The sequence below is a fragment of the Musca domestica genome, unplaced genomic scaffold (assembly GCF_030504385.1).
Source record: "Musca domestica strain aabys unplaced genomic scaffold, Musca_domestica.polishedcontigs.V.1.1 61, whole genome shotgun sequence".
Lineage (NCBI taxonomy): Eukaryota > Metazoa > Arthropoda > Insecta > Diptera > Muscidae > Musca > Musca domestica.
The window spans coordinates 2,560,482-2,583,661 of NW_026712367.1; the positions used below are offsets into that span (position 1 = coordinate 2,560,482).

The 23,180-nt window shown below is 27.6% G+C and overlaps 6 non-coding genes across 6 annotated transcripts; 2 read left to right on the forward strand and 4 right to left on the reverse strand.

Moving 5' to 3' along the window:
- Positions 1-1,349: 1,349 nt before the first annotated feature.
- TRNAS-AGA (transfer RNA serine (anticodon AGA)) lies at positions 1,350-1,431 on the reverse strand. Its single transcript has one exon. It is a non-coding gene; the product is annotated as a tRNA-Ser (tRNA).
- A 976-nt stretch (positions 1,432-2,407) lies between these two features.
- Positions 2,408-2,489, forward strand: TRNAS-AGA (transfer RNA serine (anticodon AGA)). The gene has a single exon. It is a non-coding gene; the product is annotated as a tRNA-Ser (tRNA).
- A 332-nt stretch (positions 2,490-2,821) lies between these two features.
- On the reverse strand, positions 2,822-2,903 carry TRNAS-AGA (transfer RNA serine (anticodon AGA)). The gene has a single exon. It is a non-coding gene; the product is annotated as a tRNA-Ser (tRNA).
- A 1,267-nt stretch (positions 2,904-4,170) lies between these two features.
- Positions 4,171-4,252, reverse strand: TRNAS-AGA (transfer RNA serine (anticodon AGA)). Its single transcript has one exon. It is a non-coding gene; the product is annotated as a tRNA-Ser (tRNA).
- A 3,156-nt stretch (positions 4,253-7,408) lies between these two features.
- On the reverse strand, positions 7,409-7,490 carry TRNAS-AGA (transfer RNA serine (anticodon AGA)). The gene has a single exon. It is a non-coding gene; the product is annotated as a tRNA-Ser (tRNA).
- A 669-nt stretch (positions 7,491-8,159) lies between these two features.
- On the forward strand, positions 8,160-8,241 carry TRNAS-AGA (transfer RNA serine (anticodon AGA)). The gene has a single exon. It is a non-coding gene; the product is annotated as a tRNA-Ser (tRNA).
- The last annotated feature ends 14,939 nt before the right edge of the window (positions 8,242-23,180 follow it).

Below are 23,180 nucleotides of genomic sequence, written 5' to 3' on the forward strand. Positions count from 1 at the left end.
GGAAAACTATTTTTAAAAAATCCAAGTTTTTAGATGGACCATGAAAAAATATTTTTAAAAAATCCACGTTTACAGATGGACCATGGAAAACTATTTTTAAAAAATCCAAGTTTTTAGATGGACCATGAAAAAATATTTTTAAAAAATCCACGTTTATAGATGGACTAGGAAAAATATTTTTTAAAAAATCCCCGTTATAGATGGGCTAGGAAAAAATATTTTAAAAAATCCAAGTTTATAGATGAATTATGACATAATTATTTTAAAAAATCCACGTTTATAGATGGGCCATAAAAAAATATTTTTAAAAAATCCACGTTTATAGATGGGCCATGAAAAAATATTTTTAAAAAATCCACGATTGAGGATGGACTTTGAAAAAAATATTTTCAAAAAATCCACGTTTATAGATGGAATATGAAAAAATATTTTAAAAAAAAATCCACTTTTGAGGGTGGACTTTGAAAAAATATTTTTAGAAAATCAACGTTTATAGATGGGCCATGAAAAAATATTTTAAAAAAATCCACGTTTACAGATGGACCATGGAAAACTATTTTTAAAAAATGCACGTTTATAGATGGAATATGAAAAAATATTTTAAAAAAATCCACGTTTGAGGGTGGACTTTGAAAAAATATTTTTAGAAAATAAACGTTTATAGATGGGCCATGAAAAAATATTTGAAAAAAATCCACGTTTACAGATGGACCATGGAAAACTATTTTTAAAAAATCCACGATTGAGGATGGACTTTGAAAAAAATATTTTCAAAAAATCCACGTTTATAGATGGAATATGAAAAAATATTTAAAAAAAAATCCACTTTTGAGGATGGACTTTGAAAAAATATTTTTAGAAAATCAACGTTTATAGATGGGCCATGAAAAAATATTTTAAAATAACCACGTTTATTGATGGGCCATGAAAAAATATTTTTAAAAAATCCACGTTTATAGATGGACCATGATGCGAATTATACACTAATTTTTTGAAAATAATTTAAATAATTTATAATGTTGTTCAAAATTATAAAACTAGCACGTATTATTTAATTTTCTACACGAAATTTATCTGGAATATTGTCATCGCATGTCTGAAATATGGCTATTCTCTGTACGAACTTTTCTTGAAATCTAACCATCCTATATCCATCCATTGCTTGTCTTCTGCCTTTCGTTTTTATTCAATTGATTGATTTTGTAAATAAAGATTTTGTTATTGTTTTGGTAATTTTTCTTTTTGGATATTAAAGTTTGGATTTCACAGTTAATTTTTTCTACCTAAATCCAAATTGATTTTCAAAGAGAAAATCATTGAATTGCCTAGAAAATATTGGGAAATTTTCTCGCAGTCGGTAGGATTCGAACCTACGCTCCCAGAGGGAATCTGATTTCTAGTCAGACGCCTTAACCGCTCGGCCACGACTGCTGATAAAAATATTTAAAAAAATGTAAAACTTTCGAATCCCAAAACCCATTCATTTTTGGCAAAAAAAAAAAAAATTGGCCACAGTCCAGCCGACACTATCATTTTTCGATTTATGGCCAGTATCACTAACTTGGCTTTAATATTATAACTAATTGCCCAAGATAAGATATTAAAATTTTATATTGAAAAATAAATAAATAAATAAAAAATATGCTCCCCGATAAATATAAATCAAAGCATGGCATTTTAAATTTGATAATAAATGACAATTAATTGACAGGTTTGTATGGCATAAAACTAAATAAAATATGGATGGGAGATAAGTTAACAATTTGTTATACTATTTTATTATCGAATTGAAAATCGAAACTAAAACTACAAAAAATAATAAATTTTTTTCCACACATTTATTAATTGGTTCAATGAGTGAGCCATCATTTCGAAGAATTCCCCACAGCATTTTTTTGCTGGACCTGTCAGCTTTCCAGCGGCAAACAATTTTCTCTTTTTGCAGCAGTAACAGCCAAGCAAACAGGCCTCCAGCCACTGGCAGTTTATGATGTGTGTGTATTCTACCCATCCGGTGGCTGGCGGCCCAAAGAAATGACTGGTCATTGTTGAGCAAGCAGGAGACAACATTTCTTTCATACCTGTGCTTAGAACGTTTTGCGCTGGTATGTGGAGGCCTGGCATTTTGTGGACAATGTCAGTGGCGACTATTTTTCTCTTTGCTTCAAGTGTCAATTTGCAGTACGTTACTAATTAGTTGGCAATTGTTGTGTTTTGAGGAGATCGAAAACGCATGCACGAATCATGCTTCCAAGTTGCTGAAGGAATGTTGCTAACCAATGTGGGTAATGTTGCCAATTAAGTCAGGAACATGCTGAAAAATTATTTTAAAAATTTCATTGGATATTTTCCATAGATGTCGAAATAATTACTTCATTTAGAGAGGGTACGGAAGGAAAATACAGATGCAGTCGTGGCCGAGCGGTTAAGGCGTCTGACTAGAAATCAGATTCCCTCTGGGAGCGTAGGTTCGAATCCTACCGACTGCGAGAAAATTTCCCAATATTTTCTGGGCAATTCTATGATTTCCAATTGAAATCCGAACTCAAATATCCAAAAAGAAAAATTACCAAAAATAACAAAACCAAAATTTACATTTACAAAATCAGAAGAGAAAAATACATAGTCATTGGATGAAGACGAAAGGCAGAAGACAAATATTGGATACAGGATGTTAAGTTTCAAGAAATGTTCGTACAGAGAATAGCCATATTTCAGAGACATGCGATGACATATTCCAGATAAATTTGTGCTATTTTTATGATAATTAAAATCATCTCAAATTATTTTAATTTTTTTTAAAAAAATAATGTATCATCCTCGCAGTCGGTAGGATTCGAACCTACGCTCCCAGAGGGAATCTGATTTCTAGTCAGACGCCTTAACCGCTCGGCCACGACTGCTTACAATCTATGGACATATTTGAATTTCAATGCTTTATAATCTGAAAATGTAAGTATGTAGTGCATTTCATTATTATAATTCTCATATGTGTTTTCCATAAATTTTTAATTTGATATAAATACAAGATTATCTTCGAAAATTGAAGAGATAATACATTACTCAAGTAGGTACTTCAATATAATCTATTTAAATAAATAAATAAGTGAGAATTCTATAAAAAGTATTAAAATCAAATAATATAAAATAAAAAATCCGTAGAGAGTTCAAATTTTATAACCTTAATATTGACATTGAGGACTTACGCAGTCAAAGCCTGTAAAGCTCTTAGGATAGAAGAACATTTCTAAGATTAAAGATCAATGGCTATGAATTTAATAACAAAAAAAAAACAAGTTAAAAAGCAGTAAGTTCGGGCGGGTCGAACTCCACCATTTGGAACGAATTTGGAAATTTTCAAAAAATAAAATCCTAAAAAAATTCTGTTAAAATTTTAAAAATACCAAATACAGCCGGTATATTGGGGTCTATACGACGTGGAGCTACATGGGCATTGTTTGTCATAAGCCATTACCATATTCAAATTCGAAATTTGAAATAAACGGTGAATAATGTAGGTAAAATCATCAAAATACCGTATATAGGGCGGTACCGTTATATTGGAGCTGTGCGAAGACCTGGACCGGCATAGACAATTTTCTGTCAGAGGCTGTAGCATCCATTACGAACTTCAAATACCACATCTCAAACAATTTCGGTGGGTATTGTACCTAAAATCGTCAAAATACCGAATATAGGGAGGTACTGATATATGGGGCCTATACGAAGACGTGGACCTGCAAAGACAATTTTCTGTCCTAGGGTGTAGTATCCATTTCGGACTTCAAATACTAAATTTGAAACAATTCTGCTGAAAAATGTCGCTAAAATCATCAAAATACCAAATATCGGGAGGTACCGTTATATGGGGGCTATATGAAAACGTGGCCCATTCACGAACTTAACCTGCCTACTGGAAAAATAAACATGTGCAAAATTTTAGCCATCTATCTGAATTCATTCGAAAGATAGTGTGATTACAACAGACAGACAGACAGACGGACATCGCTAAATCGACTAAGAATTTTACGCTGATCAAGAATAAATATACTTTGTTGGGTCTGACATGGTGGAGGGTATAAAAATCTGTTGGGAGTTCGAATAACTGAATCCTAATCCAGTTATAATTTCACTCTTAATTTGAGGTCTTTTAATCAAAATACCCGAATTCGCAGTCGGTAGGATTCGAACCTACGCTCCCAGAGGGAATCTGATTTCTAGTCAGACGCCTTAACCGCTCGGCCACGACTGCTTGTGAGAGACATTCCTTTAACGCAATAATGGACATCTCTAGATTGACTGCAAATTTCCTAAAACGGATTTGGTCCAAAGAGACCTAGAGCCTAACACCATTATTTTGATGATTTACGTTTTGGATGTATTAAATGATATATACCCTCTCTCTAGTCATATGGCTGAGGGTACAACAATTATGTTTGAGAAGCAGTTTTAATATAAGTAGGTATTTTTTTGGAAATTTGTAACAGCTGTACTAAATGGTACTAAATTTATAGGTGGTCTCTGAAAAATATTCTTTAAAAAATCCACGTTTATAGAGGGTCCCTGAAAAATATTCTTTAAAAAATCCACGTTTATAGATGGACTTTGAAAAAATATTTTTAAAAAATCCACGTTTATAGAGGGTCCCTGAAAAATATTCTTTAAAAAATCCACGTTTATAGATGGACTTTGAAAAAATATTTTTAAAAAATCCACGTTTATAGGTGGTCTCTGAAAAATATTCTTTAAAAAACCCACGTTTATAAATGGTCGTTGAAAAAATATTCTTTAAAAAATCCACGTTTATAGATGGTTCCTGAAAAATATTTTTAAAAAATCCACGTTTATAGATGGTTCCTGAAAAATATTTTTAAAAAATCCACGTTTATAAATGGTCCCTGAAAAAATATTCTTTAAAAAATCCACGTTTATAGATGGTCCCTGAAAAATATTCTTTAAAAAACCCACGTTTATAAATGGTCGTTGAAAAAATATTCTTTAAAAAATCCACGTTTATAGATGGTTCCTGAAAAATATTTTTAAAAAATCCACGTTTATAGATGGTTCCTGAAAAATATTTTTAAAAAATCCACGTTTATAGATGGTTCCTGAAAAATATTTTTAAAAAACCCACGTTTATAGATAGTCCCTGAAAAATATTCTTTAAAAAATCCACGTTTATAGATAGTCCCTGAAAAATATTCTTTAAAAAATCCACATTTATAGATGGTCCTTGAAAAATATTCTTTAAAAAATCCACGTTTATAGATGGACTTTGAAAAAATATTTTTAAAAAATCCACGTTTATAGGTGGTCTCTGAAAAATATTCTTTAAAAAATCCACGTTTATAGATGGTCCCTGAAAAATATTCTTTAAAAAATCCACGTTTATAGATGGACTTTGAAAAAATATTTTTAAAAAATCCACGTTTATAGGTGGTCTCTGAAAAATATTCTTTAAAAAATCCACGTTTATAGATGGTCCCTGAAAAATATTCTTTAAAAAACCCACGTTTATAAATGGTCGTTGAAAAAATATTCTTTAAAAAATCCACGTTTATAGATGGTTCCTGAAAAATATTTTTAAAAAATCCACGTTTATAGATTTTTCCTGAAAAATATTTTTAAAAAATCCACGTTTATAAATGGTCGTTGAAAAAATATTCTTTAAAAAATCCACGTTTATAAATGGTCGTTGAAAAAATATTCTTTAAAAAATCCACGTTTATAGATGGTTCCTGAAAAATGTTTTTAAAAAATCCACGTTTATAAATGGTCGTTGAAAAAATATTTTTAAAAAACCCACGTTTATAGATAGTCCCTGAAAAATATTCTTTAAAAAATCCACGTTTATAGATAGTCCCTGAAAAATATTCTTTAAAAATCCACGTTTATAGATAGTCCCTGAAAAATATTCTTTAAAAAATCCACGTTTATAGATGGTCCCTGAAAAATATTCTTTAAAAAATCCACGTTTATAGATGGTCCCTAAAAAATATTCTTTAAAAAATCCACGTTTATAGATGGTCCTTGAAAAATATTCTTTAAAAAATCCACGTTTATAGATGGTCCCTGAAAAATATTCTTTAAAAAATCCATATTTATAGATGGTCCCTGAAAAATATTCTTTAAAAAATCCACGTTTATAGATGGTCCCTGAAAAATATTCTTTAAAAAATCCACGTTTATAGATGGTCCCTGAAAAATATTCTTTAAAAAATCCACGTTTATAGATGGTCCTTGAAAAAATATTTTTAAAAAATCTACATTTATAAATGGTCCTTGAAAAAATATTTTTTTAAAAAATCCACGTTTATAGATGGTCCTTGAAAAATATTCTTTAAAAAATCCACGTTTATAGATGGTCCCTGAAAAATATTCTTTAAAAAATCCACGTTTATAGATGGCCCCTGAAAAATATTCTTTAAAAAATCCACGTTTATAGATGGTCCCTAAAAAATATTCTTTAAAAAATCCACGTTTATGGATGGTCCCTAAAAAATATTCTTTAAAAAATCCACGTTTATAGATGGTCCCTAAAAATATTCTTTAAAAAATCCACGTTTATAGATGGTCCCTAAAAAATATTCTTTAAAAAATCCACGTTTATGGATGGTCCCTAAAAAATATTCTTTAAAAAATCCACGTTTATAGATGGTCCCTAAAAAATATTCTTTAAAAAATCCACGTTTATAGATGGTCCCTAAAAATATTCTTTAAAAAATCCACGTTTATAGATGGTCCCTGAAAAATATTCTTTAAAAAATCCACGTATATGGACGATCTTTGAAAAAATATTATTTAAAAAATCCACGTTTATAGATGGTCCTTGAAAAAAATATTCTTTAAAAAATCCACGTATATGGATGATCCTTGAAAAATATTCTTTAAAAAATCCACGTTTATAGATGGTCCCTGAAAAATATTCTTTAAAAAATCCACGTTTATGGATGGTCCTTGAAAAATATTCTTTAAAAACTCCACGTTTATAGATGGTCCTTGAAAAATATTCTTTAAAAAATCCACGTTTATAGATGGTCCTTGACAAATATTCTTTAAAAAATCCACGTATATGGACGATCTTTGAAAAAATATAATTTAGAAGATCCACGTATATGGACGATCTTTAAAAAAATATTTTTAAAAAAAAAATCCACGTATATGGACGATCCATGAAAAAATATTATTTAAAAAATCCACGTGTGTGGACAATTCTTGGTAATGTCCCTAAAAAAAATATTTTTAAAAATCCGTGATTTTGAAATTTTCTGAAAAAATATTTAAAAAAACATGAATGGCGCCAAAAAATATTTTTTTTAATCTTCCATAATGAAAAGTTCGTAAAAATATTATTTTTAAATATTGAGAAATGTAACCTCAAATTCAAAAAAGAATGGAATATATTATTCGCAGTCGGTAGGATTCGAACCTACGCTCCCAGAGGGAATCTGATTTCTAGTCAGACGCCTTAACCGCTCGGCCACGACTGCTTGTGTTTTGGGGTAATTTAGCACTTTTGACTCGAGGAAGCATGGTTCGAATCCTGGAATGAACAAAGGAAATATATTGTTATTTATATTTGAAATTTTCGACCCGGCGTTACTCAAAGATAATCGATCTGTCCCTCAACTGCAAGAACGTACATGTTTTTATTACGATAACTGGGTTTTCTCTATGATATCGAAAAAAAAAAAAAATTAAAACTAGTAGATAATTGCAGGTACTGGAACATAGCAATGGTATAGGTAGAATCAGTAACAGACAAATTTTTCTACAGGCGAAGAGAGACTTTAAAGGCAGATTTGAGAGATTTGTACTCCCTTATTTTGGTAAGATTTCAATATAGTTCTAATATTCATGTCGAATACTCTTTTATTGAAATAGCTCATGCCATAATCATTGAATATATTCAGTCCTGATACCAATGGCTATACAGTTTATACTTCCCAAGACCTTCTATTTTTTTAAATTTTTTTCTTAATTTTTATTTTCATATATTTCTACCCAAATAAATAGATTCAATTGATTGAAGTACCTACTCCAGATAATCTGGTAAGTATATCACTTAAACAGTTTACGGAAATCCCATATGCGAATTATAACAAACTATAACAACGATTTATGTTAATTTAAAGACTCAATCGATCAATCAGACATAAGCAGTCGTGGCCGAGCGGTTAAGGCGTCTGACTAGAAATCAGATTCCCTCTGGGAGCGTAGGTTCGAATCCTACCGACTGCGAGAAAAAGAAATATTTTCTTTTTTTTCTAATTGGCTATCCTTCCCCCAAACTTTTCACCTTACCGCACATCACATTTTGATGTCTGCAAAGTATGAAGAAAGAAAAAACTCTAAAACATTTCATTTTAAGCCGCCATAATATTTAACCATTACACTCTAAAAACCCACAATTTCTTCCAGTATTTGATTAAAATATTAAATTTTTTTCTTGATGCTTGTAAAATAATGAGCCATAGAAACGCAACACAAATTATAAAATCAGAAACAAAAACAAAAAAAAGAATGATAAAACGACAAAAACGAAAGAAAGGCATTCAAGAAAACAAAATACTCCCATTATGGCAGACACAGAGGCATCAGTAGCGCCAAATAGTGGCAGAATGCAACCAGCAATACTTTCCAGCAATTTTTGGCTAATCTGTTAGCCAGCGATTAATTACAACTTTCCGGGTCTGAGCAAATCATCCAAGTGTGGAGTTAGGAAAAAATGAAATTTGAATTAATGGCGAAATTGGGAAGGAGAAAAAAAAAAACAAAAGAAAATTGGTTTGACAAAATATTTTAAATGGTTTTTGAAAAAATATTTTTAAAAAATCCACGTTTATAGATGGGTCATGAAAAAATATTTTTAAAAAATCCACGTTTATAGATGGGTCATGAAAAAATATTTTTAAAAAATCCACGTTTATAGATAAACTTTGAAAAAATATTTTTAAAAAATCCACACTTATCAATGGTCCTTGAAAATTATTTTTAAAAAAATCCACGTTAATAAATGGTTCCTGAAAAAATATTTTTAAAAAGTCCACGTTTATAAATGGTCGTTTTAAAAAATATTTTTAAAAAATCCACACTTATCAATGGTCCTTGAAAATTATTTTTAAAAAAATCCACGTTAATAAATGGTTCCTGAAAAAATATTTTTAAAAAGTCCACGTTTATAAATGGTCGTTTTAAAAAATATTTTTAAAAAATCCACACTTATCAATGGTCCTTGAAAATTATTTTTAAAAAAATCCACGTTAATAAATGGTTCCTGAAAAAAATTTTTAAAAAATCCACGTTTGTAATGGTCTTTGAAAAAATATTTTTAAAAAATCCACGTTTATATAAGATCGTTGAAAAAATATTTTTAAAAAATCCACGTTTATAAATGATTGTTGAAAAAATATTTTTAAAAAATAAATGGTTGTTTATAAATGGTTGTAGAAAAAATACTTTTAAAAAATCCACGTTAATAAATGGTCGTTTTAAAAAATATTTTTAAAAAATCCACACTTATCAATGGTCCTTGAAAATTATTTTTAAAAAAATCCACGTTAATAAATGGTTCCTGAAAAAAATTTTTAAAAAATCCACGTTTGTAATGGTCTTTGAAAAAATATTTTTAAAAAAACCTCGTTTATAGATGGGTCATGAAAAAATATTTTTAAAAAATCCACATTTATAAATGGTCGTTGAAAAAATATTTTTAAAAAATCCACGTTTATAAATGTTCGTTGAAAGAATATTTTTAAAAAATCCACGTTTATAAATGGTCGTTGAAAAAATATTTTTAAAAGATCCACATTTATAAATGGTCGTTGAAAAAATATTTTTAAAGAATCCACGTTTGTAATAGCCGTTGAAAAAATATTTTTAAAAGATCCACATTTATAAATGGTCGTTGAAAAAATATTTTTAAAAGATCCACATTTATAAATGGTCGTTGAAAAAATATTTTTAAAAAATCCACGTTTATAAATGGTCGTTGAAAAAATATTTTTAAAAAATCCACGTTTATAAATGGTCGTTGAAAAAATATTTTTAAAAAATCCTCGTTTATAGATGGGTCATGAAAAAATATTTTTAAAAAATCCACGTTTATAAATGGTTGCTGAAAAAAAATTAATTTTTAAAAAGTCCACGTTTATAAATGATCGTTGAAAGAATATTTTTAAAAAATCCACGTATATAAATGGTCGTTGAAAAAATATTTTTAAAAAATCCACGTTTATAAATGGTTGTTAAAAAAATATTTTTAAAAAATAAACGTTTATAAATGGCCCTTGAAAAAATATTTTTTAAAAAAATCCACGTTTAAAAATGGTCGTTGAAAATATATTTTTAAAAAATCCACTTTTATAAATGGTTGCTGAAAAGAATATTTTTAAAAAATCCACGTTTATAAATGGCCCTTGAAGAAATATTTTTTAAAAAAATTCACGTTTATAAATGGCCCTTGAAAAAATATTTTTTTAAAAATTCGACGTTTATAAATGGCCCTTGAAAAAATATTTTTTAAAAAATCCACGTTTAAAAATGGTCCTTGAAAAATATTTTTAAAAAATCCACGTTTATAAATGGTCGTTGAAAAAATATTTTTAAAAAATCCACGTTTATAAATGGTTGCTGAAAAAAATATTTTTAACAAATCCACGTTTATAAATGGTCGTTGAAAAAATAGTTTTTAGAAAATCCACGTTTATAAATGGTCGTTGAAAAAATATTTTTAAAAAATCCACGTTTATAAATGGTCGTTGAAAAAATATTTTTAAAAAATCCACGTTTATAAATGGTTGATGAAAAAATATTTTTAAAAAATCCACGTTTATAAATGGTCGTTGAAAAAATATTTTTTAAAAAATCCACGTTTAAGTTTCGGTATTGAAAAAATATATTTTAAAAAATCCACGTTTAAGTTTCGGTATTGAAAAAATATATTTTAAAAAATCCACGTTTAAGTTTCGGTATTGAAGAAATATTTTTAAAAAATCCACTACCATTTAGTTGAAGAAATATATTTAAAAAATCCACGTTTATAAATGGTCGTTGAAGAAATATATTTAAAAAATCCACGTTTATGTTTTGGTATTGAAAAAATATTTTTGAAAAATCCACGTTTATGTTTTGGTATTGAAAAAATATTTTTAAAAAATCCACGTTTATAAATGGTCCTTGAAAAAATATTTTTAAAAAATCCACGTTTATAAATGGTCCTTGAAAAAATATTTTTAAAAAATCCACGTTTGTAATAGCCATTGAAAAAATATTTTTAAAAGATCCACATTTATAAATGGTCGTTGAAAAAATATTTTTAAAAAATCCACGTTTATAAATGGTCGTTGAAAAAATATTTTTAAAAAATCCACGTTTATAAATGGTCGTTGAAAAAATATTTTTAAAAAATCCTCGTTTATAGATGGGTCATGAAAAAATATTTTTAAAAAATCCACGTTTATAAATGGTTGCTGAAAAAAAATTAATTTTTAAAAAGTCCACGTTTATAAATGATCGTTGAAAGAATATTTTTAAAAAATCCACGTATATAAATGGTCGTTGAAAAAATATTTTTAAAAAATCCACGTTTATAAATGGTTGTTAAAAAAATATTTTTAAAAAATAAACGTTTATAAATGGCCCTTGAAAAAATATTTTTTAAAAAAATCCACGTTTAAAAATGGTCGTTGAAAATATATTTTTAAAAAATCCACTTTTATAAATGGTTGCTGAAAAGAATATTTTTAAAAAATCCACGTTTATAAATGGCCCTTGATGAAATATTTTTTAAAAAAATTCACGTTTATAAATGGCCCTTGAAAAAATATTTTTTTAAAAATTCGACGTTTATAAATGGCCCTTGAAAAAATATTTTTTAAAAAATCCACGTTTAAAAATGGTCCTTGAAAAATATTTTTAAAAAATCCACGTTTATAAATGGTCGTTGAAAAAATATTTTTAAAAAATCCACGTTTATAAATGGTTGCTGAAAAAAATATTTTTAACAAATCCACGTTTATAAATGGTCGTTGAAAAAATAGTTTTTAGAAAATCCACGTTTATAAATGGTCGTTGAAAAAATATTTTTAAAAAATCCACGTTTATAAATGGTTGATGAAAAAATATTTTTAAAAAATCCACGTTTATAAATGGTCGTTGAAAAAATATTTTTTAAAAAATCCACGTTTAAGTTTCGGTATTGAAAAAATATATTTTAAAAAATCCACGTTTAAGTTTCGGTATTGAAAAAATATATTTTAAAAAATCCACGTTTAAGTTTCGGTATTGAAGAAATATTTTTAAAAAATCCACTACCATTTAGTTGAAGAAATATATTTAAAAAATCCACGTTTATAAATGGTCGTTGAAGAAATATATTTAAAAAATCCACGTTTATAAATGGTCGTTGAAGAAATATATTTAAAAAATCCACGTTTATGTTTTGGTATTGAAAAAATATTTTTGAAAAATCCACGTTTATGTTTTGGTATTGAAAAAATATTTTTAAAAAATCCACGTTTATAAATGGTCCTTGAAAAAATATTTTTAAAAAATCCACGTTTATAAATGGTCCTTGAAAAAATATTTTTAAAAAATCCACGTTTGTAATAGCCATTGAAAAAATATTTTTAAAAGATCCACATTTATAAATGGTCGTTGAAAAAATATTTTTAAAAAATCCACGTTTATAAATGGTCGTTGAAAAAATATTTTTAAAAAATCCACGTTTATAAATGGTCGTTGAAAAAATATTTTTAAAAAATCCTCGTTTATAGATGGGTCATGAAAAAATATTTTTAAAAAATCGACGTTTATAAATGGTTGCTGAAAAAAAATTAATTTTTAAAAAGTCCACGTTTATAAATGATCGTTGAAAGAATATTTTTAAAAAATCCACGTATATAAATGGTCGTTGAAATAATATTTTTAAAAAATCCACGTTTATAAATGGTTGTTAAAAAAATATTTTTAAAAAATAAACGTTTATAAATGGCCCTTGAAAAAATATTTTTTAAAAAAATCCACGTTTATAAATGGTCCTTGAAAAAATATTTTTTAAAAGAATTCACGTTTATAAATGGCGCGTAAAAACATATTTTTTAAAAAAATCCACGTTGATATATGGCCCTTGAAAAAATCCACGTTTATAAATGGTCCTTGAAAAAAATATTTTTTAAAAATAATCCACGTTTACAAATGGCGCTTGAAAAATATTTTTTAAAAAAGTCCACGTTTATAAATGGCCCTTGAAGAAATATTTTTTAAAAAAATTCACGTTTATAAATGGCCCTTGAAAAAATATTTTTTTAAAAATTCGACGTTTATAAATGGCCCTTGAAAAAATATTTTTTAAAAAATCCACTACCATTTAGTTGAAGAAATATTTTTAAAAAATCCACTACCATTTAGTTGAAGAAATATATTTAAAAAATCCACGTTTATAAATGGTCGTTGAAGAAATATATTTAAAAAATCCACGTTTATGTTTTGGTATTGAAAAAATATTTTTGAAAAATCCACGTTTATGTTTTGGTATTGAAAAAATATTTTTAAAAAATCCACGTTTATATTTTCTTAGAGAAAAAAGTATTTTAAATAAATCCAAAATTATGTTTCGGTATTGAAAAAATATTTTTTGAAAATCCAAGTTTTTGTTTCGGTATTGAAAAAATTTAAAAAAAAAATCTACGCTAATGGATGGCCCTATAAATATTTTTCCTTAAAATAATATTTTTCTATGCCTTGTCCTTGAATCCTCAGTAAATTCCTCCCCATTTCTTGCAATCCTCCCCTTTTTCACCGAAGCCCCTTGATAACCACCTTAAGGAAATCACAAGTGAATTTTTAAATATTTTCAAATGAGCTAATATTCCAGCGGCAATCGAAATCTCTTCATTAAGCCATTTCGCCCATTCAACCATCCCTCCCGACTCATTCACACCAGTTTCGAACCGCACTCATTTGGTTTTCATTTCCTGTGGGTTTAGTAACCCCATAAGGAGTATCATTATGTCTTTTGTCTAAAACGTTTTTTTTTTTTGGTGGCCCAGAACAAATGAGCCACATACGTCTGTGGGGGGAACCATTCAAAAGAACAACATCTTCTCTTCCTCAAGTCGGCCGATTTCCTCCCCTCCTTGCCATGAGTGGTTGCAGGGAGTGAATGAAATGTTGTCACGTGTCATAATGCAATTGTCATTGTCATTATGGTGTGTTAACTCAAGTGTCGCTGTTCTTGTTGCAGTCACTGTCGTTGTCGTTGATTTCGTCACTGGTGTTGCTGTTACTGTTACTGTTACTGCTGCTTTTATTGTCGTTCTTGCATGTGTAGAATTTTGCTTGGTTACACCTTTTCGAATGTGCATGCGACTGACAAATAATTAGGGTAGAATGTGCAACGAGTTGTTGCAATTAGACAAAAATGTTGCAACAGCGGAGGGAGGGGCAGTTACCGTAATATTTGTATAAAAATTCAAAGTGTTTGGTTGGGTTATGAGAAAAGTTTTTTTTTTAATCCATGGTTATGTCAGATTCGGAGAAATATTAAAAAAATATATTTTTCAAAAATCCACGATAATGGATGGACTTAAATGTTTTCTTTTAAAATATTTTTCAATTATCCATGATTGTGGAAGGTCTTTAAAAAAAATATTTCTTAAAAATTCACGATTGTGAAAGGTCTTTACAAAAATATTTTTTAAAAATCCACGATTGTGGATTGTCTTTAAAATAATATTTTTTAAAAATCCACGATTGTGGATTGTCTTTAAAATAATATTTTTTAAAAATCCGTAATTAAGGGCGGTTAAAAATATTTTTAAAAAATCCACGATTGTGGATAATAAAATATATATAAAATATATATAATTATATATTAAAATAATTTTTTTTTTTAAATCGGCAATTGAGGGTGGTCTTAAAAAATATTTTTAAAAAATCCACGATTGTGGATGGTCTTTGAAATAATATTTTTTTAAAAATCCTAATCTAATCCTAATGCTAATCTTAAAAAAATATTTTTTTTAAATCCAAGTTTATGGTATAAATCTAAGTTTATTGCTAATCGTTAAAAAATATTTTTAAAAAATCCACGATTGTGGATGGTCTTTGAAATAATATTTTTTTAAAAATCCTAATCTAATCCTAATGCTTATCTTAAAAAAATATTTTTTTTTTAAATCCAAGTTTATGGTTTAAATCTAAGTTTATTGCTAATCGTTAAAAAATATTTTTTTTAAATCCAAGTTTATGCCTGATCTTTAAATAATATTTTTTTAAATCCATGTTTACGGCTGATCTTTAAAAAATATTTTTTTAAAAATCCACGTTTATTTCTAATCTTAAGAAAATATTTTTTTAAAAATCCATGTTTATGGCTAATCTTTAAAAAATATTTTTTATAAAAAATCCACGTTTATTGCTAATCTTCAAAAAAATATTTTTTTTAAATCCACGTTTATTGCTAATCTTAAAAAATATATTTTTTAAAAATCCATGTTTATGCTAATCTTAAAAAAATTTTTTTTTTAAATCCACGTTTATGCTAATCTTAAAAAAATATATTTTTTAAATCCACGTTTATTGCTAATCTTAAAAAAATATTTTTTTAAAACTTCAAGTTTATGCTAATCTTAAAAAAATATATTTTTTTAAATCCACGTTTATTGCTAATCTTAAAAAAAATATTTTTTTTTAAAAAAACCACGTTTATTGCTAATCCTAAAAAAATATTTAAAAAAAACACGTTTATTGCTAATCTTAAAAAAATATTTTTTAAAAATCCACGTTTATTTCTAATCTTAAGAAAATATTTTTTTAAAAATCCACGTTTATTTCTAATCTTAAAAAAAATATTTTTTTAAAAAATCCACATTTATTGCTAATCTTAAAAAAAAATATTTTTTTTAAAAATCCACGTTTATTGCTAATCTTAAAAAAAATATTTTTTTTAAAAATCCACGTTTATTGCTAATCTTAAAAAAATATTTTTTTAAAAATCCACGTTTATTTCTAATCTTAAAAAAATATTTTTTTTAAAAATCCACGTTTATTTCTAATCTTAAAAATATTTTTTTTAAAAATCCACGATTATTGCTAATCTTAAAAAAATATTTTTTAAAAAATCCACGTTTATTTCTAATCTTAAAAAAATATTTTTTTAAAAATCCACGTTTATTGCTATTCTTAAAAAAATATTTTTTTAAAAATCCACGTTTATTCCTAATCTTAAAAAAATATTTTTTAAAAATCCACGTTTATTTCTAATCTTCAAAAAATATTTTTTTAAAAATCCACGTTTATTTCTAATCTTAAAAAATATTTTTTTTAAAAATCCACGTTTATTTCTAATCTTAAGAAAATATTTTTTTAAAAATCCACGTTTATTTCTAATCTTAAAAAAACATTTTTTTTTAAAAATCCACTTTTATTGCTAATCTTAAAAAAATATTTTTTTAAAAATCCACTTTTATTGCTAATCTTATAAAAAATATTTTTTAAAAATCCAAGTTCATTGCTAATCTTGTAAAAAATATTTTTTAAAAATCCACGTTTATTGCTAATCTTAAAAAAATATTTTTTTAAAAATCCACGTTTATTTCTAATCTTAAAAAAATATTTTTTTAAAAATCCACGTTTATTTCTAATCTTAAAAAAATATTTTTTTAAAAATCCACGTTTATTTCTAATCTTAAAAAAATATTTTTTTTAAAAATCCATGTTTATTTCTAATCTTAAAAAAATATTTTTTTTAAAAATCCACGTTTATTTCTAATCTTAAAAATATTTTTTTTTAAAAATCCACGTTTATTGCTAATTTTATAAAAAATATTTTTTTAAAATCCACGTTTATGGCTAATCGTAAAAAAATAGTTTTTTTAAAATCCAAATTTATTGCTAATCGTAAAAAAATTGTTTTTTAAAATCCACGTTTATTTGCTAATCGTACAAAAATTGTTTTTTAAAAATCCACGTTTATTGCTAATCTTAATGAATTTTTTTTATTTTTTTTAAATCCACGTTCATTTCTAATCTTAATTTTTTTTTAAATCCACGTTCATTTCTAATCTTAATTTTTTTTTAAATCCACGTTTATGGCTAATCTTAAAAAATATTTTTTAAAAATCCACGTTTATGGCTAATCTTTAAAAATATTTTTTAAAAATCCACGTTTATTGCTAGTCTTAAATAAATTTTTTTTTAAAATCCAGGTTCTATGCTAATCTTAATTTTTTTTTTAAATCCACGTTTATTGCTAGTCTTAAATAATTTTTTTTTTTAAAAATCCAGGTTCTATGCTAATCTTAATTTTTTTTTAAAAATCCAAGTTTATTGCTAATCTTAAAAAAAATTAAAAATTCAGTTACCACATTAATTTGAAAAAAAAATATTAATAATAAAATGGACTCCCACTGTTCCAATGTAATTTCCTCTTACCCACCTTTGTGCCTTAATGAGACCCCTAAAGCACTTCAAGTATTCATATGCTCCCGTTCAAAAAGTAGCATACCCTTTAATATTTTCCCATAAAATTTTAAATTCTATTTTCAATGAAAAAAATTAAATTATTTCTTTAATAAGTTTAATAACAACAAAAAGCTTATATGCCGTGCTTTTAATTATAAAACACAATTTTTTATTGTATTTTTTACAAGTCCACGAGGATTTGTTTTTCCCTATCATTATGGTAACAAAAAATTCATTAATAATACAACAACAACAACAATCCACAACATAATATGGGAATGTAAATAATTTAAATTAAGTAGTCAATGTAACGAAAAAAAGCACATATTGGGTAATGGAGACAGTAGCGAATGAATATATAGCAGTGCTTAAAAGGGATTTAAAACCAAAGTGAAATTTTCCGAGAACATTGAAAATATGTTTCAAGGAATTTAAAATCGCTTGGATTTTTTAAAAACATATATTCAAGGATCTTGGAATTAGCGTAGATTTTTTCCAAAAAACTTAAAATCTTTATTATTTTTTTGGGAAATGGTTAATAGTGCTATAATTTTCTCCCCCATTGGTTATCTTACACCAAATATTAAAATCTCATCTATGACCATCTGTCTGTTCGGCTGCCTCTTCCTTGTTGTGGTCAGCCACAGGAGATGATGACATGATAAATATTGTTGGATTTTTTTTTTTTTGATAATTTATATTGATAATTAAAAATTAAAATTAAAAACCAATACATTGTAATGTAGGCTTTTAAAATAACATTTATTATTAATGTTGTAATATTGCAAAAAAAAAACACACACGCACACAGATATGCAACCACCTTTTTTTTGTAGCCATGACTAAAGGATATGGAAATTATTTTAATATGGAAGGAGAAAATTTTAAAAAAATATATATAAAACAAGTAAAAAATCTGTAAGTTTGGTCGGGCCGAACTTTGAATAATTAAAAATAAAATCAGTTAAAAATTCTGTTAAAATCTTAAAAATATCAAATGTAGCTGTTATATTAGGGTCTATACGACGACGTGAACCTGCATAGGATACTTTTGTCATAAGCCATTACAATATTCAAATACCAAACCTGAAAACCAGTAAAGAAAATCTTAAAGTCGGGCGGGGCCGACTTTATGATACCCTACACCACTTTACTAATTTAGTGGAGCTTCGAATTCAATCATACACGCTATGATTATAATCGTAATTTAAAGTTCAAAGGACTAAATATGCCGAACCATTTGTATCTTTTACATTCGGACTTGTATTGCCCATTTGGTGCACAATTAATTTGAAATCGGTAAAAAATCCAAATCTATCCAAATCGGAACCGATCTCGACAAAATTTTGCAAAGATATTTCTGAGCTGTATTTGATATATTTCCCTGAATATCGTTTTTACGGAGTGCATATTACGGCTGTGGGTAACAAATAAGACAAATCGGATGAACAGTATATATGGGAGCTATAGCTATATCTGAACCGTTCTTCGCCAAATTTGACATACTAGCTTCTAGACTCAATTCGGTCGTAAGTGTCAAATTTTATCCAATTTGGGCAAATATTAGACATTTGGTGCACAATCTAAAATAAATCGGACGAAGTTATATATGGGAGCTATATCCAAATCTGAACCGATCTCGATAAAATTTAGCAAATGTATTTCTGAGCTGTATTTGATATATTTCCCCAAATATTGTTGTTACAGGGTGCATATTACGGCTGCGGAGGACAAAAATAACAAATCGGATGAACAATATATATGGGAGCTATAGCTATATCTGAACCGATTTCGATCAAATTTGGCATACTTATTTTCAGGTCCAATCTGATCGTACATGCAAAATTTCATACTATTCGGACTGATATTACACGTTTGGTGCACAATAAAAGGCAAATCGGACGAAGATATATATGGGAGCTATATCTAAATTTTTACCGATTATCTCCAATTTCAATAGGGTTCGTCCTTGGGCCAAACAAATGATTTGTGCAAAATTTCATCTGGATAGGGCAATAAATGCGAACTGTACTTTGTTTACAAAAATACATGGACAGAAGGACGGACGGACGGACATGCATAAATCGACTCAGAATGTGATTCTATGCAGATCATCAAAAGGAACTATGGGTCTATCTCTTTTCCTTTTGCATGTTACAAACAAATGCACAAAGACATAATACCCAGACCACTTTGTGGTGTAGGGTATAAAAAACCGGTGAATAATGTAGCTAAAATCATCCGAACATAGGGAGGGCCTACACAAACAATTTTCTATCATAAGCTGTTGTATCCATTACGAACTTCAAATACCAAATTTGAAACAATTTCGGTGAATAATGTCGCTGAAATCATCAAAATACCGAATATCGGGAGGTGCCTTTATATGAGGACTATAAGAAGACGTGGACCTGCACAGACAATTTTCTGTCATAGGTTGTAGAATACATTACGAACTTAAAATACCAAATTTGAAATATTTTCGCTGAATGATGCCGCCGAAATCATAAAAATACCGAATATCGGGAGGTGCCGTTATATGGGGGCTATGCGAAAACGTGGGCCTGCAAATTCAATTTTTGGTCATAAATTGTAGCACCCATTACGAACTTCAAATACCAAATTTGAAATAATTCCGGTGAATAAAGTAGCTAAAATCATCAAAATACCGAATATCTGGAGGTGCCGTTATATGGGAGGTATACAAAGACGTGGACCTGCAAAGACAATTTTCTGTCATAGGCTGTAGTATCCTTTAAGAACTTCAAATACCAAATTTGAAACAATTCCGGTGAATAATGGCGCTAAAATCATCAAAATACCGAATATAGGGAGGTACCGCTATATGGGGGCTATACCAAAACGTGGACCTACATGGTCCATTTTCAATATCAAAAGTCCTGCAGACATAAAATACATTTGAGTAAAATTTTATCAATCTACTTCGTTTCGTTCGGAAGCTAGAGTAATATCCACAGACGGGCAGACGGGTAGATGGACAGACGGACATACTGACGGACATCGCTAAATCAACATAAAATTTTATGCCGATCAAGAATATATATACTTTGTGGGGCCTAAAATTTATAATTCGAGGATTTCAAATGGAATGACAAAATTAATATACCCTCCATACTACGGCGAAGGGTAAAAAAACACACAAGAACGGACAAGCAACCAACTTTTTTGTAACCATAACAAAGGATATGGAAATTATTTTAATGTAGGCTGGGAAATGGAACTGGAAGAAAGCTTTGGAATACTTTCCGAATTTCATTAAAATCAATTTGAAGGGTTGGCGGATTTTTTTAATAATATTTTTTATTCAAAAACAATCGTGAATTTTTCCAAAGTCAGTCTGAAATCATTCGTTTTTTTTAAGAGTACATTTATAGTCCCCTTCCCTTCTGGAGGACCCCATTTTGTATCGACCCTACTGTGCACTATCGCGCTACATACTAATTTTCGCGACGTGATTTTTTTTATCGGCGGTGCATTTTAAGCTGAGAGAAAAAACCCCTAATTCCCGCTTTTAAATTCGAATAAAATTAAGACTCATTAGCATGCTGCAGAGGTTCTGAACGATTGACAACACACTCACACAAATACCCCTGAACGCATGCGCTCCAGAGATTTTTGTTGTGGAGAGAAATACACTCGTAAAAGTTCCAGGCATTTGTGGCGAGGCGATTGTTAATCGCTCGGTCTATTAGTGACGACATTACTGGTGTTAAAGTTGGTCGATAGCTTGACAATATTTCTTGTTGGTGTTGGTATTTTTGTTTCTTCAAGTCACGTCCCAGCTGGTCCGGTTACAGCTTAGCTCAGCCCTGCTAGCTAGCTAGCTCGTGGCGAGAATTAATGCACTAGTTGGAAATTGCACTGAGCTGAATGGCCGGCCGCATGCGCGTCAAGGGAATTCTCTGGTTTTTGTGCCCGGTTTGGAGGTGTTGAAGGTGCAGCCAGGCAGGCACTCAAGCCATTGCATCGGCAGAGGCTTAAACGCACAATGAACTTTTTTATTTCAAACTTTATTTCAAGGTTACTTCAAAATGTGAATGTCTTATGTGGCTGACTGGGCATGCGCGGGGCTATTAAACTCTGCTGTCAACAAATAATAAATCACTTTGAGAGAAGCGGAGAAAGAGAGGCAAAAAGGGAAATGAAAAAAATTCTAAAATTGGGGGGGGGGGGGGGGAATTTGGAGTTTCACTTTCAATCATAGCTTAATAAATATTAAAGACAAAATCCAAAATATTTAAAAAACATCACTAATCTTTATTTTTTTTTTATATTTTTAAAAATCTACGTTTATGTTTAGACCTTGCAAAAATATTTTTAAAAAAATCCACGTTTATAAATGGTCGTTGAAAATATTTTTTTAAAAAAATCCACTTTTATAAATGGTCGTTGAAAAAATATTTTTGAAAAATCCAAGTTTTTCGTTTACGTCTTGAAAAAATATTTTTAAAAAGCAATTGTTTAGGTCTTGAAAAAATATTTTTAAAAAACCCACGTTTTTTGTTTACGTCTTGAAAAAATATTTTTAAAAAACAATGTTTATATCTTATATTATATTTTTAAAAAATCCACGTTTTTTGTTTACGTCTTGAAAAAATATTTTTAAAAAACAATGTTTATATCTTATATTATATTTTTAAAAAATACACGTTTATGTTTAGGTCTTGAAAAAATATTTTTAAAAAATCCACATTTTTGTTTAGGCCTTGAAAAAATATTTTTGAAAAAAACCACGTTTATGTTTAGTCATAGAAAAATATTTTTAAAAGATCCACGTTTATGTTTAGAAATAGGAAAATATATTTTCAAAAAATCGACGTTTATATCTTGGCCTTGAAAAAATATTTTTAAAAAATCCACGTTTACATTTTGGCCTTGAAAAATATTTTTAAAAAATCCACGTTTAAATTTTGGCATTGAACATTTTTTTTTTAAAAAAAATTAAAAAAAAAATATTTTTAAAAAATCCACGTTTATATCTTGGCCTTGAACAAATATTTTTAAAAAATCCACGTTGAAATCTTGGCCTTGAACAAATATTTTTAAAAAATCCACGTTTATATCTTGGCCTTGAAAAAATATTTTTAAAAAATCCACGTTGAAATCTTGGCCTTGAACAAATATTTTTAAAAAATCCACGTTTATATCTTGGCCTTGAAAAAATATTTTTAAAAAATCCACGTTTATATATTGGCCTTGAACAAATATTTTTAAAAAATCCACGTTTATATCTTGGCCTTGAAAAAATATTTTTTAAAAAAATCCACGTTTATGTTTAGGTCTTGAAAAAATATTTTTAAAAAATTAACGTTTATGTTTAGGTCTTGAAAAAATATTTTTAAACAATCCACGTTTATGTTTACGTCTTGAAAAAATATTTTTAAAAAATCCACGTTTATGTTTCGGATTTGAAAAAATATTTTTAAAAAATCCACGTTTATGTTTAGGTCTTGAAAAAATATTTTTAAAAACTCCACGTTTATATTTAATCATATAAAAAATATTTTTAAAAAATCCACGTTTATATTTAATCATAGAAAAATATTTTTAAAAAATCCACGTTTATGTTTAGTCATAGAAAAATATTTTTAAAAAATCCACGTTTATGTTTACGTCTTGAAAAAATATTTTTAAAAAATCCACGTTTATGTTTACGTCTTGAAAAAATATTTTTAAAAAATCCACGTTTATGT